This window comes from Pristiophorus japonicus, chromosome 9 (assembly GCF_044704955.1).
Source record: "Pristiophorus japonicus isolate sPriJap1 chromosome 9, sPriJap1.hap1, whole genome shotgun sequence".
NCBI classification, from domain to species: domain Eukaryota; kingdom Metazoa; phylum Chordata; class Chondrichthyes; family Pristiophoridae; genus Pristiophorus; species Pristiophorus japonicus.
Window position 1 is genome coordinate 8,347,283 of NC_091985.1, and position 15,708 is coordinate 8,362,990.

A 15,708-nucleotide genomic window follows, 5' to 3' on the forward strand; every position below is an offset into this window, starting at 1 on the left:
AGGAACTGGATGCATAGAACGACAGTGCCGCGGTGACCTTGACCTCGACCGACACTGATGTCCTGATGGTAGGCTGCATATGTGGCCTGATGAGCTCACATATTTCATTGATCAACACCTTGTGGAAGCGCAGTCTCTGAAGGCAAGTGTGGTCAGAGACGTCAAGGTAAGACCTCTTTTCCCTGTACGTGCGGGGTGTGTATGGTCTGGCCCTCCTCATTCTTGCACGTCTTAAATTGCGGACATAATGATGTGTATCACACATTGAGCCATCTGCACTCTGCAGCATCTGCGTATTAATCGATGCAGGCTGAGAAATGGCTGGCCCCATTGCAATGAAAGTATAATAGCGATTGATCAGAAGCAATAATTTCCTCACTAAAATATACCTAGAGTAAACCCCCAGTAGTCCAGAGTCTGAAAATATGTGTGTTGAGATGGTCACCTGAGATGAACTCCAGAGTCAATGCAAACTCCCCCGAAGTTGAAGCAGCCTTTTGAATGAAGCGACCTGCGTTTAAAAAATGGCAGCCACACCGCTGGCTTTAGTTCAGAACAGTTCCACTTTTTTTGGGCGAGCGGTATTGTGGGCGATATATGTGTGAGGTGATGAAAGTGACGGTGGGCGATCTCCTGGGCGTTAGTTTCGCCAAATGTGGTCTTTACGACAAAAAAAAATGGCCAAGCGGTATTATAGAATCTCGGCGTTAATTCTGTGCGAAAAGTAACGCTGGGCGATATTATGGGTGTTGATTTCGCCCATTCTGATGATTCCGCCCAAAATAAGTAGGCGGGCGATAATTTTTCCCGGCGTTGAGCTTGGTGATAAGTTTCCGAAAAATGCCCGTCAGTTTCCATTTTGTGGCTAAATGAGTGATATATGGGCGTTATACATAATTTCAGCGGTTAAGTGGGCGTTATGCATGGCAAAAAACGTGGATAGAGAGCTGTGGAGGCTGGGTCATTGAATATAGTTAAGGGAGAGATGGACAGATTTTTGAGCGATAAGGGAATAAAGGGTTATGGGGAACAGGCAGGGAAGTGGAGCTGTTTCCGTGATCAGATCAGCCATGGTCTTATTAAATGGCGGAGAAGGCTCAAGGGGCTAGGTGGACCACTGCTCCTATTTCTTATGTTCTTATGCTGCCAGTTTCCAACTCCACACTCCAGCCTATGCTCTGTCTTATCCCCGCACAGCTGCACACGACGTCAACCGGCATGAAGCGCTTTTTAATGGAATTATGAACTACTTACAGGTTAGTTATTGAATAATTTTTGCAATTGTAACTGTTTTTTTTTAGCTTTTCTATACTTGCTCAAAGTTTCAGTAGTCTATATGTGTCTGGTGCTGAAGTACATTTTTGTGGTTGAAAGACTTGTGTTGAAACGAGTTACTTCCAGACAGGGGTGGGCTGGTAGGGCTGCTTCTGGGAATTGGGCATGTCTGGGAGGGTGAAGAGTGGCCGCTGCTAGAAGAGGGAGGAGGAAGAGGGGACGAAGGTCTCTCAGCAGGAGGACACATCCACTGAAGGTTTTTACAACAACAACTTTTACTTATATAGTGCCTTTAACGTAGTAAAACATCCCTCGGCACTTCACAGCATTTTTATAAGACAAAACAGATACATTTGAAGAAATTAGGGCAGATGACCAAAAGCTTGGTCAAAGAGGTAAGTCTTAAGGAGCTTCTTAAAGGAGGAAAGAGAGGTGGAGAGGTTTAGGAGGGAATTCCAGAGTTTGCGGCCTAGGCAGCTGAAGGCACAGTCACCAACAGTTGAGCGATTATATTCCGGGATGCAGGCCAGAGGGCAGAATTTGAGGAGCGCAGACATCTCGTGGGGTTGTGAGGCTGAAGGAGATTACAAAGATAGGGAGGGGCGAGCCAATGGAGGGGATTTGTCAACAAGGATGAGAATTTTGACATCGAGGCTTTGCTTTGAGGGAGCAATTCTCTTACAACGACCAATGCTTGAGACACTTTCCCTTCACTTCAAAGAGGTCGTGACTGAAGTTGCTGCAGCTGTAACTGCAATTTCAAAGTAGGGCATGGGCTGCAGTTCCTGTGTCTGTCAAGGTGACACTGACTTTTAACTTTTGTGTGACTGGCTCCTTCCAGGCTGCTGCTGGAGGCATAAGCAACATCTCACAGTTTTCAGTACACTGCCATCTAACCCTATCTCATTAAGGAAATTAAGGATAGTGTTAAATCCAAGGAAGAGGCATATAAATTGGCCAGAAAAAGCAGCAAACCTGAGGACTGGGAGAAATTTGTAATACAGCAGAGGAGGACAAAGGGTTTAATTAGGAGGGGGAAAATAGAGTATGAGAGGAAGCTTGCTGGGAACATAAAAAGTGACTGCAAAAGCTTCGATAGATATGTGAAGAGAAAAAGATTAGTGAAAACAAACGTAGGTCCCTTGCCGTCAGATTCAGGTGAATTTATAACGGGGAACAAAGAAATGGCAGACCAATTGAACAAGTACTTTGGTTCAGTATTCACTAAGGAGGACACAAACAACCTTCCGGATATAAAAGTGGTCAGAGGGTCTATTAAGGAGGAGGAACTGAGGGAAATCTTTATTAGTCGGGAAATTGTGTTGGGGAAATTGATGGGATTGAAGGCCGATAAGCAGGGAATTATAGACCGGTCAGCCTGACCTCAGTAGTGGGTAAAATGATGGAATCAATTATTAAGGATGTCATAGCAGCGCATTTGGAAAATGGTGACATGATAGGTCCAAGTCAGCATGGATTTGTGAAAGGGAGATCATGCTTGACAAATCTTCTGGAATTTTTTGAGGATGTTTCCAATAAAGTGGACAAAGGAGTACCAGTTGATGTGGTATATTTGGACTTTCAGAAGGCTTTCGACAAGGTCCCACACAGGAGATTAATGTGCAAAGTTAAAGCACATGGGATTGGGGGTAGTGTGCTGACGTGGATTGAGAACTGGTTGTCAGACAGGAAGCAAAGAGTAGGAGTAAATGGGTACTTTTCGGAATGGCAGGCAGTGACTAGTGGGGTACCGCAGGGTTCTGTGCTGGGGCCCCAGCTGTTTACATTGTACATTAATGATTTAGACGAGGGGATTAAATGTAGTATCTCCAAATTTGCGGATGACACTAAGTTGGGTGGCAGTGTGAGCTGCGAGGAGGATGCTATGAGGCTGCAGAGTGACTTGGATAGGTTAGGTGAGTGGGCAAATGCGTGGCAGATGAAGTATAATGTGGATAAATGTGAGGTTATCCACTTTGGTGGTAAAAACAGAGAGACAGACTATTATCTGAATGGTGACAGATTAGGAAAAGGGAAGGTGCAACGAGACCTGGGTGTCATGGTACATCAGTCATTGAAGGTTGGCATGCAGGTACAGCAGGCGGTTAAGAAAGCAAATGGCATGTTGGCCTTCATAGCGAGGGGATTTGAGTACAGGGGCAGGGAGGTGTTGCTACAGTTGTACAGGGCCTTGGTGAGGCCACACCTGGAGTATTGTGTACAGTTTTGGTCTCCTAACTTGAGGAAGGACATACTTGCTATTGAGGGAGTGCAGCGAAGATTCACCAGACTGATTCCCGGGATGGTGGGACTGACCTATCAAGAAAGACTGGATCAACTGGGCTTGTATTCACTGGAGTTCAGAAGAGTGAGAGGGGACCTCATAGAAACGTTTAAAATTCTGACGGGTTTGGACAGGTTGGATGCAGGAAGAATGTTCCCAATGTTGGGGAAGTCCAGAACCAGGGGTCACAGTCTAAGGATAAGGGGTAAGCCATTTAGGACCGAGATAAGGAGAAACTTCTTCACCCAGAGAGTGGTGAACCTGTGGAATTCTCTACCACAGGAAGTAGTTGAGGCAAATTCACTAAATATATTCAAAAGGGAGTTAGATGAAGTCCTTACTACTCGGGGGATCAAGGGGTATGGCGTGAAAGCAGGAAGTGGGTACTGAGGTTTCATGTTCAGCCATGAACTCGTTGAATGGTGGTGCAGGCTAGAAGGGCTGAATGGCCTGCTCCTGCACCTATTTTCTAATTCAACAAATACTTTGGTTCTGTCTTCACGAAGGAAGACACAAATAACTTTCCGGAAATACTAGGGATCCGAGGGTCTAGTGAGAAGGATGAATTGAAGGAAATCCTTATTAGGTGGGAAATTGTGTTAGGGAAATTGATGGGATTGAAGGCTGATAAATCCCCAGGGCCTGATAGTCTGCATCCCAGAGTACTTAAGGAGGTAGCCCTAGAAATAGTGGATGCATTGGTGATCATTTTCCAACAGTCCATCGACTCTGGATCGGTTCCTATGGACGAGAGAGTAGCTAATGTAACACCACCTTTTAAGAAAGGAGGGAGAGAGAAAACAAATAACTTTAGACTGGTTAGCCTGACATCAGTAGTGGGGAAAATGTTGGAATCAATTATTAAAGATGAAATAGCAGCACATTTGGAAAGCAGTGATGGGATTGGTCCAAGTCATCATGGATTTATGAAAGGGAAATCACGCTTGACAAATCTTCTAGAATTTTTTGAGGATGTAACTGGTAACTGGTAGAGTGGACAAGGGAGAACCAGTGGATGTGGTGTATTTAGACTTTCAAAAGGCTTTTGACAAGGTCCCACACAAGATATTGGTGTGCAAAATTAAAGCTTATGGTAATGGGGGTAATGTACTGACATGGATATAGTCACAAAGCAGAACCGGTCCTTTTCAGAATGGCAGGCAGTGACTAGTGGAGTGTCGCAGGGCTCAATGCTGGGACACCAGCTATTTACAATATACATTAATGATTTGGATGAGGGAATTGAGTGTAATATCTCCAAGTTTGCAGATGACACTAAGCTGGCTGGCAGTGTGAGCTGTGAGGAGGATGCTAAGAGGCTGCAGGGTGACTTGGACAGGTTAGGTGAGTGGGCAAATGCATGGCACATGCAGTATAATGTGGATAAATGTGAGGTTATCCACTTTGGTGGCAAAAACATGAAGGCAGAATATTATCTGAATGGCGGCAGATTAGGAAAAGGGGAGGTGCAGCTAGACCTGGGTGTCATGGTACATCAGTCATTGAAAGTTGGCATGCAGGCAGTGAAGAAGGCAAATAGTATGTTGGCCTTTATAGCTCGGGGATTTGAGTATAGGAGCAGGGAGGTCTTACTGCAGTTCTACAGGGCCTTAGTGAGGCCTCACCTGGAATATTGTGTTCAGTTTTGGTCTCCTAATCTGAGGAAGGACGTTCTTGCTATTGAGGGAGTGCAGCGAAGGTTCACCAGACTGATTCCCGGGATGGCAGGACTGACATATGAGGAGAGACTGGATCGACTGGGCCTGTATTCACTGGTGTTTAAAAGGATGAGAGGGGATCTCATAGACACATATAAAATTCTGACGGGACTGGGCAGGTTAGATGCAGGAAGAATGTTCCCGATGTTGGGGAAGTCCAGAACCAGGGGACATAGTCTAAGGATAAGGGGTATGCCATTTAGAACTGAGATGAGGAGAAACTTCTTCACTCAGAGAGTTGTTAATCTGTGGAATTCCCTACTGCAGAGAGTCGTGGATGCCAGTTCATTGGATATATTCAAGAGGGAGTTAGATGTGGCCCTTATGGCTAAAGAGATCAAGGGGTATGGAGAGAAAGCGGGAAAGGGGTACTGAGGGAATGATCAGCCATGATCTTATTGAATGATGGTGCAGGCTCGAAGGGTTGAATGACCTACTCCTGCACCTATTTTCTCTGTTTCTGTTTCTATTTCATTCCGACTTGCATTTATATAGTGTATTTTACTGCCCTAAACGGTTCACACAATCAATTTACTGCGGCTCTCTATGCACAGAGAGGCAGCTTCATCTCATTTCCACTTGTCATAGAGAAGCAGACGGAGTGGCCACGAGGATTTGCATGAATTGCAGTCTTCCCCATGGTGCATGGTGCCACTGTCTGCACGCACATTGCTTTGCGTGCGTCTCATGTGAACTCGGCCATTGTCATGAAGTGAAAGGGATTCCACTCCTTCAATGTGCAGTTGGTGTACGACCGCAGACAATGCATGATGCAGGTTATCTTGGCAGTAATCACGATTCCTTCATTCTGCAGCAATCCTCTGTGCCAGCTGTATTTGACCCGTCATTTCAAGTCAAAGGCTGACTACTAGGCAACAAGGGCTATCCATTCATGCCATGGCTCATGACTCCAATCGGGAACCCACGCCCATGTGCATAGCAGGTGTACAATGAGAGCCATGCTGTCATGAGAACATTATGGAGCCCACTATCAGCATCCTCAAGCAACGCTTCCGCTGCCTGGACCGCTCTGGAGGAGCCCTGCAGTACTCAGCTGAGTGGATATCAAGATTTTGTGGTGGTGTGCTGCATGCTGCACAGTCTTGCTTATATGTGGGAACAGCCCTTGTCACTTCCTATCAGGCAAGAAGCTGAGGAGCAGGAGGAGGAGGAAGAGGAGGAGAACAAATGAATATAAGAACTAAAGAATTAGGAGCAGGAGTTGACCATAGGGAGGATACAATGTAGACAGACAATTTCAGCCCAATCAAATAATTCCTGAGTGATATGAGTAACTTCAACCACACCTCTCCATTCACCAACAGTCCCACTCTCCTTAGCTTTCCTCTATCACTAACCATCATCCTCTTTCCGAAACACAAAAATAAAAACCACCAGATAATGCACATTCTAATCCAGTTTTATTAATTCAATCGTGCCATAATACATACAAAATGAAACTAATTACCCTTGAGCATTCCCTCGGCTCCTATCTTCCGTGTGCCTTTGCCTTTCCTAGTGCTCCTATGAGTTGCTTCCCGAGTGGCTGCAGTATTGTTGGTGGAAGGCTGATGACCTTTAATTGAGGAGACGACAAACGGATTTGGAGGATGACGTCGAGCAGCTCTGGGCCGAGTAGGCTCGGCTTCAGACTGCAACATCTCGGCCTGGGCTGCAGCAGTCTGGGCTGGCTGGCTGACAGGCAACAGCAAGGGCACTGGCAGTGGTGGGAGGACGAATGCTGTCATCCTAAGAGAGGACAGCAGGTTCGTGCTCCATGGAGCCACTGCTACTCCCCTGGGGTGGTGCCTCAGCAGTCATACTGATCTGTTGGAGAACAGATTGATGGACTGCTGAGACACCCTGGAAGCCCCTTTGCACAGCAGTCAGAGTTTCCACTGCAGCACTCAGGTTGAAGCTGCTTGTGCTGTAATGGAAGCTGTGACATCAGCCATCAGACACTGCATCATGGTTGGTTCCACAGGTGTGCTGATGGACGTGACCATCCATTCTACATTCTACTCTGACTGCTGCCTTGCAAGCTCCGATTGCTGCCATCATGGCTCTGGTTACCACTGTGCAAAGGGGCTTCCAGGGTGTCTCAGCAGTCCATCAATCTGTTCTCCAACAGATCAGTATGACTGCTGAGGCACCACCCCAGGGGAGTGGCAGTGGCTCCATGGATCACGAACCTGCCGTCCTCTCTTAGGGTGTAGATTCTACATTGGAACGGTTAGGCTCCAAGGTCTGCGCAAAGCCCTGAGCCAAGTTGGTGCTGGATTCCTCCATGATCCTTGCCGTGATCCTTGACATTGTACGCTGGGTGGCAAACAGATTACCTGGAGTAAAGGCAAAAGCCGAGGTCTGGTTCGATCCAACAGATCCCAGAACCACCGAGGAGACAGTGGTCAGACAGTTGACACTGGCTTACCGGAACGGTAGAGGAACAGAGGAGCCCTCCTCTAAAGGGGGCGAGTGTTTTGTGTGTGGGAAAAGTGGGCACTGGAGGAAGGACTGTAGGAACCCATGGAAAGCGATGAAGGGAAAGGCCACACCAGCCCCAGCCCGTAAAGCCGGGGCAGGAACACCCAACTCATATGAGACACTCGTAGCCGCCCTACAGACACTCATAAACGGACAGGGAGCAGTAGCTATCGCAACCGGTGTAGTAGCTGGTACGGTAAAACCCTCTGCTCCAACCCACCCAGATGCATGACTAAAGCCAGCGCAGCCTGTGTACCTGTGTTCCCTAGAGTACAATGCCTGGAAGAGACCGTGCGTTACGATGGAGGTGGAGAAAGTGAAAGGGGCCTACCTGCTAGATACTGGTGCTTCCAGCACCCTTGTATATGCAGATAACCCAGCTACCTCACCTCTATCGAACGGGGTCCCGTACAGTCTAATGGGGTTCACAGGCAATGAGCAAACTGGTTTGTTTTCCATCCCGCTCACCATTCAGTTAGGGACACTCAAAACCAAATGGAAGTGTGTCCTGATGAAATGGGAGCAGAAGGGAAAAGGGATCCTGGGGGCTGATTTTATCATTGGCCACCAGATCCTAGTGGATCTCAGGAACCACTGTCTATGTGGAGCCATAGTGACTGACAGGGAAGGTGAGGTGGCGGTGATCCCAGAAAAAGGGTCCAAGGGAACATTGTGTACCGTGAAGCCAAAGGAGGGTTATGACTTGGAATTACTGGTCAGTAACACCCCAGTAGAGTACCAGGCATATGTACGGGCACACCTTGCAGCATTCGCCACCCACAAACATGACTGTGGTAGGATAACGGGGGTGGAAGTTAGTATAAAAGGGGACCCCATGACCCGATCACAAAAGCAATATAACTTCCCCAGGGAGGCAGAGGCAGACCTGACAACGGCGCTGGGATCACTGGTAGAGCAAGGGGTGTTAAGACCGATAGCAACCCATGTGAACTCTCCACTGTGGCCGGTTAAGAAACCAGACAACTCATGGAGGACCACTGTGGACTATCGAGTACTAAATAAGAATATCCCTGCCTGTGCACCCACCGTAGCAGCCGTAGCGGATCTCATAGGGAGTATTCCAGCATCCGCGACCACTTTCACGGTGCTGGATATTTCAAATGGGTTCTGGTCCATTCCTTTAAAACGGGAGGACCAGTACAAGTTCGCCTTTACCTTTAAGGGCCAACAATACACGTGGAACTGTCTTCCCCAAGGCTTCCACAATAGTCCCAGCATTTTTCACCAATGCATGGCGAACTGTTTAAAGGGCTTTAGCAGACCCCAGCAGTTGGTGCAGTATGTGGATGACCTGCTTCTGTTCACCGATCAGGGGGAGGAACATGGCCCACTGCTGGCTGAGCTGTTGGAGCTGCTAAAAGAAGAAGGGTTTAAAGTAAACCCCAAGAAGGCACAGATCGGCCAGAAGGAAGTCAAATTCCTGGGGCTGACTGTGCGCGCTGGGGAAAGGGCCATAGACAAGGCTAGAAGGGAGGCAGTACAGGAGTTACCAGCCCCCAACACAGTGACAGGGGTAAGATCCTTTCTAGGGCTCACCGGGTACTGCAGAGACTTCATTGAGGATTATGCAGCCAACGCAGCCCCTCTGCTCAGGCTCCAACACAAGGGTGTAGAGTGGGACTGGGATGAGGGTTGCGAGGCAGCTTAAGAAGGACTTGCAGACCGCGCCAGCCTTGGGAACGATAGATGTAGGAAAGGAGTTTTTCCTGGAGGTGGCAGCCAGCGGGGACAGCCTGAGCTCAGTGCTGCTTCAAGAGCGGCACGGCCAGCTGAGACCGATGGTTTACTCCTCCAGGATCCTCACAGATGTGGAGAAGGGGTACTCCAACTTGTGAGAGACACCTCCTAGCCACACATTGGGCAGTGAAAAGATCCTTGATCTTCACGGGAGGGTCTCCTCTAACACTCCTAACCCACCACACACCTACTCAGATGCTCCTAGATGGGAGGATTAAGGATGGGATGGTGAGCAGTGCCCGCATTGCTCGCTGGACCCTGCTCCTCTCCCAGATGGACCTCAGAGTAGAAGGCCCCCGCGAGCCAAGGCTCGCAGCCAACCTAGTCTATCCAGGGAAAGCCCACAGGTGCTCCATAGAAGGGGTATGGGAGGTGAACATTGGCCTTCGGGCGGGGTTACACCCTACAGGCCGGGACATCGACGTGGACGGGTCCAGCACGGTATCTGCTGGCGACCGACTCACTGAGTGCGGAGTCTATGACCCAAGGGCAGGTATTGCCCTGGCAATCAAGCTCCCCAGCACCATGAGCGCCCAGCATGCTGAACTGTCCGCCGTAATGTACGTGGTGACCCACCCCGAGGATTTGCTCGGACAGTATGTTCACCTGCAATTCATGTACGGAGTACCTGGCTATCTGGTCCCGTCGCAGATACACGTCCGCTGACGGGAGATCCCTGGCAATCAAGCCCCTGCTGGAGAAAAACATGACAGCGGTGGGTGAAGAGGGAAAGGTCTACATACATAAGGTGAAGGCCCATTCAAAAACCGAACCCCATGCAGAGGGAAACCAACAGGCTGACAAACTGGCCAAAGAAGGTGCCCGCACGGGAAAGTTCTGGGACCCCTATGACACCGGCCGCATAGCAGCGGTCAAGAATAAGAACAGGGCAGCAGAGAGTACAGGGATAGCTTTGGCCCCGGACTTAAAAACAGTTCAGGCACAGGACCCGGTCCTGAAAGCTGTCCTGAACGCGCTAGCTAGAGGAGAGAGACAAGAAGGTCCGTACGGCACAGCAGCCATTACCGTTAAGGAAGGCCTGCTGTTTAAAGAGGGACAATGGGTCGTGCCACAACAGCACCAGAGGGAATTCCTAAAACTGGCCCATGAGGGTCCAGGAGCGGGACACCGCGGGCCTGAGACCACCTGGCAACGGGTGGAACAGGCAGTATGGTGGCCGGGACTCACTGGTGTGTGCTGCGAACAACCCTGACCCCCAGAAAAGGAAGGTGTCCCTAGGACACGTCAGGAGGGTAGAGGGATCATGGCAGTCAATCCAAATTGACTACATCGGGCCCCGACCCAGTGCCCAGGGAGGCTACAAATACTGCCTAGTCCTGGTGGACGTGTTCTCAAAATGGGTTGAAGCCTTCCCCTGCCGAACAGCCACCACACTAGGGACAGCTAAGATTCTAGTGAGGGAAGTGTTCTCCCAGTGGGGACTCCCACAGTATGTGGAGTCAGACCAGGGGAGCCATTTCACCGGGCAGGTAATGCAGGCAACCCTTAAGGTGCTCGGCATTGAGGGGAAATGGCACGTTGCCCACAATCCACATTCATCTGGTATTGTGGAGCGTTTAAACCGCACCATTAAAGAAAGACTGCGGAAGGAGACGGGAGACTCACCCCAAAACTGGGTGGAGGTCTTACCATTGGTCCGAATGGGGATCCGAGCCAGCCAGTCAAAGAGCACCGGGTATTCCCCATACGAGCTCATGACTGGCCGGATCATGCGGACCCCCACCCATGTCCTAGCCCCGGTGCTCACCGAAGGGCAGCTCCGAGAGGTGAACCGGGACCGGTTTGTCAGGAACCTGTTTGAACACCTCAAACAGATTCACTGGCAGGCTGCTAGTAACATGGGCAGACAGCATCAGGGGAACCGATTGCTGCTCGAACCCAGCAAACATCACGAATGGGAGTTAGGGACCAGGTCATGGTGAGGAACTATGCTCGGGGTTTTTGAAGCATTATATATGGGGCCATACAGCATTGTGGACAAGGCAAGCCCGAAGGTCTATGCCATAAAGCTGCCCCGCCGTACTAAGTGGTTCCACATCAACCAGTGCAAGCTGTACAACCCAGGGCCAGCCAAGCACAGAGGGCAGCCGGGAGTGGGTGAACCGTCCTCAGGACAGGGACCCTCCGTTGGCCGCCCCCGACGGTGGAAGGCCCACAGGGAATGTGGCAGGCTCAGAAACCGTGCCTATAGAGGCGATGAATTGTAGTACTGGAGGGACTATCCCACCCATCGTTTAGGATTCGGACGCACCCCCAGTAACCCAAGCCCTGAGAAGGAACATCCGTACACCACGGCCAAAGATACCGTGGTCACTGGCATCTGAGCCTCAGCGATTCTACCCTAGGAGAAGGGCAGCCCGACAGGAAAGGCCGAAGGTCAGAAGTACAGTGGCCACTCAGAGTAGGGACCACCAGCCAGCCGCCTCCAGTGGTGAGGGTCTCACAGGAGCAGTAGCAACGAGCTGTCCCAGAGACAAGGGTCTCCAGCTCACCGGCTGCGGGGAAACCCTAGCATCCAGGCGGCTATCAGACCGCACAAGGCATGGGCCAGGTAGGGATTAACCAGGCCACCCGGAGACGGGTGGCGGTTGTACATAGCTCTAATTTTAGTTTAAGGCAGCTGACTGCACCATTTCACATTTTAAGGTTTAGTTTAGAATTAAGGATAATGTTGCAGTAATGTTTAGGTGATTATTTTGAGTTTGTCTTGTGTGTCAGCCAGCCTGAGAGCAGTTCTCGAGGGCAGGATCCAGACATTGCTGGGTGATGGACAAACCTCAGGAGACCAATTGATGTTGTTTAATTTTAATCTATGTTTTTTCCTTCTGTAATGTGGTTGTACGTTGCCTATATGCTGGTGAATATAATGTAACTGAAATGAAATGTAACTGTGCTGAAATGCAATCGTAGTGATTGAACCCCCTTCAAGCTGGGAGGGTATATATGTAAAAAGTTTGTACCTGTAAAGGGAAAAGTGTGCATCTGTGGTGATGTTGCATAAGTGTAATGTATTTTGGATATTAGTTTAGCTAATTTACAGGGAAAGTTATCTCCTGGGAGTCAGGAACTTTGCTCACCTGGAAGAATGATACCATAAGTGATATGGTATCACAGGGGAGAATGTAGAATTTACCAATATCTCGCAAAGATTCCAGGAACCTTTCCCCTGCAGAGGAGAAGAATCCCTTTCTGGGCTTTTAAAATGAGTTTAAAGGGGCAGACGAAGCCTGCGGGGGATAAAAGGGGATGCATTCATGGAGACCCCCCCCCCCGCCAGTGTTTGGACTCATAGGAAAGGGAATTCAAAATGGACCTAAATTACAGAAGCTTGAGATCCCCTAAACATCTATGGGAAGGAGTATATCAATTTTAAGATTCTACAACATTTTGGCTGCGAAAAAGAGTTACCAAATATAGGAGGTGGGGCCAACCTCAAACAAATTTGTGTATTAAGGACCCCAGGCTATTCACCCCCTAATAGATAATCGAATTACCCAATCAAGCACAATGAAATTCATGGTCAGAAAAACTGGACAATCCTAAAACAATGCAAAACCAGTGATAGCACATTCTCACACCCTAATCGAGTTACTGCTGACAAAGGAGACATTTGAAAATCAATGGACAGAACAGTTTAAACAGAGCCCAAGAGATTTGATGGGAGATAACGGAGCTTTTTTTGGGATATATCTATCCCCAAGTTTTACAAGGAAAAACTAGCAGAACACAGCTAGCAGAACACAATCTCGAGCAGAACACAGACTCGAGCAGAACACAGACTCGAAAGGAACACAGACAGACACAAGCAGCCGGAGTGAAGAAATGGAACAGTGAAGGAACCTACAAGAAATCGTCAAGGACCGACTGAGCACGGGGCCCACGAAACGGAAGGTTGTCAGCAACCAAATTGACAAACCCGGGCCACCACAACCAGCGAAACGACCACCCAAAACCAACTCAGCAAAAACCGAAGAATCGACATTTATTTCCACTCTACAATCTACTTCTGAACGGCCAACGGGTGAGAAATTACCTACAAGAACTAACTAAAACCAAAGAAAGTGGGTACTTACCCCATACATCCGAAACACAACTTACCGCATCAACGGACGCACCCCAACCGAAGACTACGCAGTCCGAAGGCCTCTCCTCCGTCCGGGGTACGGCTAGCCTAGAAGGCCAAGTGCAGTGAACCCCGAAACCGCGATTCACCGGCAACTGTCTAAAGGGATTGGTGAGCATAGCCCCTGAACCCTCAGAGCTATAACTTAGTTAGTCAGGGGAATTGGGAGGGGGGAGACTGGGATAACTTGTGTAAATGTATCTGAATTCTCCTCTTTACCCCATTTAGAGTTTAAGCTGTATTCTTTTCCCCACAGGCTGTAATTTGACATTTTATTCAATTGTTGTACCCTTCAGTGTGTATTGGTCTGTGTGTGTTATTAAAGGTGTGCCTTTTACTTCTTTTTAAACACAATAAAGCCATACCTGCTTCCTACCTTGAAACCGATTGTCTGTCCAAGTCTGTCACAGTCCCTTCATAATTCCAGAGTCTAGAACCAAGGGTGTGGGAGCGATTCGGAACCGCTCATATAAGGTCAGAAGGGAAAGCTGACCCCCTGCAAACCACCCCTTACATCAGTAGGAAAGAGGAACATGTGTCAGTGAGTTTCGTGCAATCTATATGAGTGACGTCGTGGTTGAACAGCTTCCTGTGTGCGCGAGCTGAGAGTTGTGGGTGGGTGACTTGCAACAGTGCTAAAGCACATGACTTGAAGGGTTGAGTATTGATTGATAGAGATTGGTAGGCGGGTGATGAGGGTGTAGTGAATTGAGCACTGTATGAGGTTAGTGATGCAGTTGATAGGATATGCAATTTGAATATAAGGTGGATGCAGACAGGATGTTTCCACTGATAGGGGAGACTAGAGCTAGGGGGAATAATCTTAGAATAAGGGGCCGCCCATTTAAAACTGAGATGAGGAGGAATTTCTTCTCTCAGAGGGTTGTAAATCTGTGGAATTCGTTGCCTCAGAGAGCTGTGGAAGCTGAGACATTGAATAAATTTAAGACAGAGATAGACAGTTTTTAACCAATAAGGGGTTATGGGGAGCGGGCAGGGAAAGTGGAGCTGAGTCCATGATTGGATCAGCCATGATCGTGTTAAATGGTGGAGCAGGCTTGAGGGGCCGTATGGCCTACTCCTGTTCCTATTTCTTATGTCCTTATGTAGGTGAGGTGAGAGTGACTGCCCTTGACATCAAGGCAGCATTTGACTGAGGGTGGTATCAAGGAGCCCTCGTAAATTGAAGACAATGGGAATCAGGGGGAAACTCTCCATTGGCTGAAATCATACCTAGTACAAAGGAAGATGGTTGTGGTTGTGGGAGGCCAAACATTCCAGCCCCAGGACATCGCTGCAGGAGTTCCTCAGGGCAGTGTCTGAGGCCCAACAATCTTCAGCTCATTCATTAATGACCTTCCTTCCATTTTAAGGTCAAAAATGGGGATGTTCGCTGATGATTGCAGTGTCCAGTTCCATTCACAACTCCTCAGATAATGAAGCAGTCCGTGCCTGCATGCTGCAAGACCTGGATGACATTCAGGCTTGCTTTGATAAGTGCCAAGTAACATTCCCACCACACAAGAACGAGGCAATAAGGATCTCCAACAAGAAACTGTCTAACCATCCCCCCATGACATTCAACAACAGCAGCAACTTGCATTTATATAGCACCTTTCACGTTGTGAAACGTCCCAAGGTGCTTCACAAGAGTATTATGTGATAAAAATTTGACACCGAGCCGCATATATAGAAATTAACGCAGGTGATCAAAAGCTTGGTCAAATAGGTATGTGTATGTCTTTAGATGCTCTGATAGTGACTCCACGAGCCAATATGTTGTGCTTGAACTATAGTGACCTTAGTCCTTTATTGATAACTCCAGAGTGAGGATCACACCTGGTGGCCTGCCTTTTATACTAGGCCACCTGTACAGGTAGCTTACAAGTTTCCCACTGCAGTGCCCTCTGGTGGTACATCATATGAAATGGTACCAGCAGTAAACATGTAGGAATCATGACAGTATGTTTGAAGGAGCATCTTGAAGGAGGAAAGCAAGGTGGAGGGGTTTAGGCAGGGAGTTCCAGAGCTTGGGGTCTAGACAA